The following is a 4,154-nucleotide window of genomic DNA, read 5'->3' on the forward strand; positions in this document are numbered from 1 at the left end:
TCTGCCTCCTGCCTCCAGCCTGCCTGCCTGCCTGATCAAGGTGCGGGCCGGCCGCCGAGGCATGGGCGTGGCCGAGGAGGGCACCTGGGCGGGGCCGGGCTGCGTGCACTCGGGTTGGCTCCTTTGGCCAGGGGGCGGGGCTGCGCGCTCAGGGCCAAGACAAGTGTATGAACTGTCATCCACCCAGATTTGTATTCTCTCCTAAAAGAGTTCTTACTTCCAAACTTGACCAATTTTCCCTAGAACAGCTCGCCCATCAGGGACAGCATGGGCTGAGACGTCCGTGTTCCCCAGGACTGGTTAGGAGCCGGGTTCCAGGTTGAGGGGTGTGTATGCCTCAGTCACACTCGATGGGGGCTGGCTGAGTCCCCACGTTGTCAGGGCAGGGGAACTGACCCGCTCGTAAGGTTCAGATGAGCCATCAATGAGTTACAGGAGCCCAGCAGAGAAGCAGACAACTGCTGTGTCCCAGAATCCCCCAGTCCCCTTCCCAAACTGCTTAGTCCCCATCACAGCGTGTTCTGGACCACCTCTCCAGCCTTTCCTCCTCACCCCACCTCACATGCTCGGAAACTTCGTGGACATGGCCTGCCTTTCACCCCTGCTTCCCCCCTGGACAGTGCTCCTTTTCCAGTGTCGGCGTTCAGATTTTCAGGCACTTATGAAAGTTTTGGTTTTGTGGGTGTGTCATTGAGAGGATTGCGGTGAGGAATGGTGCGTTTAAATATCAGTATACGAATTCAATCAGGTAAATGAGCTGAAGGCATCCATTGCCCGAAGGGGATGGGGCAGAGAATGTGCAGACAGCCAGTGAGGGGACCCGACACTATACCCAGTAAATGATGACACTCTCTTGGACGCCAGTGGTAATGTGTGGCACTGATTTGCCCCTTACATTTCAAAGACCTTGGGAACGTCAAAGGTGACATCGCCGTGGGTCAAATCCTAGACGATGGAAGTGATTTGCCCAGAAAGTCAAACCAGGGGTGGTAGCATGGGGTGGCAACTTGACCTGGAATGACTTGCTTCTAATCTACCAGTTTCAATTTCTCTCAACTTGACTAGAAACGGTTGCAGAAAAAAAGAGATCGGCACCCAGAGGAGAGCAAAGGGGCGCTTGCCAAGACAAGGGCAGAAGACCCCGATGTCAGACCAGCCACAACTGTCCCAACCCACAAAAAGCCCCTGACCAGTACCCACAAGAGGGCTCATCACTTGACTCAATCTGATCCACTGGACAGCTTCCGGGCCCTTGTCGCTGCAGCCCCTCTTCTGTCGCCCAGATTTTTTGTGCCTTGTGCTCCCTGTGGTGCCAGGATGGGACAGCCTTTGATGCTCCTGGTGGTCCAGCCCACACCGAAATCCCAAGGAGTCGAGAACCCTCCACATTCGGGAACAGACCCCGGCGGCACCACAGCAGGGCCGAGTCCAGGAGGGGGTCTCGCACCCATGCAAGCGACACTCACGCCCTTCCGCCCACAGAGGGGCCTGCCCGCACAGCAGCATGCACCCTGGCACGGCAGCACGCCCTCAGCCCTGTCCCCCGCAGCGCTCCTCCACACACCGGGCAGCATCCGGCTCAGCCACGCAGCCCCCACGCGCCAATTCTGCAGCCCGAACAGGCCGAGACACACCTGTGGCAGCAGCAGGCCCCATCGGATCAGCTCACGTGTCCTCCGCTCCACCCGCAGCCCCAGACCTCAGGCGCCAGAGGCTCAGGGAGCCTCATAGATGAACTCTTGTCAGACGCCAGCCTTCTGGAAAAGGCACAACCTTTCCTGAGCGACGGCACCCCGGAAGAGGGATTTTGGCCAAACCTGGAAGAACCCCTCAGTGACGACGAATTCCAGGCCCTCCTGGACATGCTGCCAGGCTCGCCAGGGCCTCAGGAAAGCCTTCGGTCGAGCCCAAATCAGGCCTCCTTCCCTGGAATGCCGAGCCACGGCTGAGAAAAAAGGACGAGGAACCAGCCACACTCTAAGGGCTCGGCAGCAAGGGCAAGGCGTCCAGACTGCCGGTGCCACTGCGTGGCCTCCCTCAGACCTGCCGTGTTCCCCGGGCACTCTCAGGACGCACTGGCACCAGGAGGAGCATCCTCCCTGATGTCAGAAGGGATGCTAGCTTGCCAACAGTCAAGAGGATGGCCCAAGTCCTCTTGGCTTGGAGGTAGATTTGCGGGTTCTTTCTGACATTGCCTTGATCAAATAAACCTGGCTTGGAACTCAATGAAAAGTATTTGGCTCTGTTTTGTTCCCCTTGTAGTCTGTGCAACAGCATCCATGCCAAACCTCACAAATTCACCATGTCCAACTTTGCCTGGGACTGAATGGGAATGGGGTCGGGGGCCCTTGATAAGAAGCCAGCTTCTACTTGCAAACTAGATTCTCTAGGATTCCCTACAACAGTGAAGCCCCGTCACTGGGGTTCTGGGAGCAAGAGAGCTTCGATTAGGGCCAGTACAAGGGAGCACCGTTACACAAGTCTCCTAGCACTTATCTTGGTTCCCAGATTATAGCCAGATTATTATCAGCAGGACTCAAATTAACCAAGGTGCTGGGGATATTAGGCAGGCAATCAATCTCTCGCTCTCCCACACGCCCTCCATCCCTACCTCCCTCTCTCACTTGTCTCCTTCTGCCTCTCCCTCGTTCTCTCTCTCCCTCTCCCCCTTTCTTATGGTCTCTTTGCCACAAACACTTACAGCGCACACACAGCCACACAAACACACAAGCATCGTTTGAACCAAGTGCTGGTATAATTAGACTCATCCCCAAATGTTGCTGAAGAAGCTCGTAGTCTCCATCTCAGTGCACATGGCTGAGTTTCATGGACCAGGGTGGCAAAGAAGTACACTAAAGATGGCCCATTATATGTTTTGGGTTTCCTTGTTTCGAAGGTCTAGGGTCTAGGCTCAGATAAAATGTCAGATGGCTTGGTATGTTCCAGCCAAATATTCCTTCCTAGCAGATCTGCGCCACCATCCTCTAGGAAGCTTTGGAATTCACCTTCTCCTGCTCCTGCTCCTCCTCCTCCTTCTTGTCCTCTGCTCCCCCTCCCCACCCCCTGCCCACTCCCATCACCCATACCCCTCCCCTCCCCTCCTCATCCTTCTCCCCAAACCCCTCCCTTCCCTCTCCTCCTACTCACGTATTCGACTTTGGAAAACACACCCTTGCTCCCCATCTCTATCCTACTGGGCCCATCTTGGCTGAGGCGGGGCTATCGTTGCACTCCCCAGCGTTATTTGAGTTATGTGTCTCTTCTCCCATGTTCTGGTGCCGGGCCTTCTTTTTTCAGCCCTGGTTTCTTGCCTGACTTTCCCGGTCTCGTGCCTGCCATCCAGGGAAGGGGTGTCCGTCTACAGATACTCTGGTTCCATGTGTTTTCACCATCAAACGATATTTCCTTGCTTCCCTTTTGGCGGCTCCAGCAGGGAAGTTCACTTGGGAATGCATTCCGTTTGCGTGGGCCTGAATCCCGACAGCAGAGCCCCCGATGACTTGGGCATGCGTCCTTGGGGCTGCTGGACAGCTTCTGACCTGGGTTGACCTGGGAGATGGACCCAGGAGAATGAGGGCAGCTCCCTGCTACCTTCCCCCTCCCCCTCTTCCCTTCCCCCTCTTTTCCCCTACCCCACCTACTGTTGGAACATGCGTTCAGCCTAGCTTCCCTGGGAGACAGGCTTGACATGGAAACTGCTATGACATAACCAGGTGTAGCTGACACGTTTTGGCCTGGATAGTCTTCAGGGGACCGGACCCTCATCAGGCCTCTCTGGAAAGGCTTTGAAGATGCTGGCAGACAGGAGGGGCAACCTAGCCATGTTGGGTTCGACCAGGACAAGCCTCGCCCTTCGAAGCCGCCTCCTAGAGTGGTAGTGGGGTCTGCCCATTTCTTCCATCACTCCCTGGCCCTTGAGAAAGGGGGCGGGCTGCAGATGACAGTTGGAAAAGTATCCAAAGTTTGTGATCGAAGAGCATGACCCGTGTGTCGAATCCTGTGTGTGTCGGCGCATTCAGCCTTCCTATTGGAATGAGAGGGTCCTCAGCCTCCAGTCAAGGAAATGCCTCAGGCCTGGAATGCAATGAGGTCCAGGACATGTCGAGGGAATTGGGAAGTAGACACCGGGAAGCTAGGCCCTCCGCACTGGAAAG

This window comes from Camelus ferus, chromosome 17 (genome assembly GCF_009834535.1).
Source record: "Camelus ferus isolate YT-003-E chromosome 17, BCGSAC_Cfer_1.0, whole genome shotgun sequence".
In the NCBI taxonomy this organism is placed as follows: Eukaryota; Metazoa; Chordata; class Mammalia; order Artiodactyla; family Camelidae; genus Camelus; species Camelus ferus.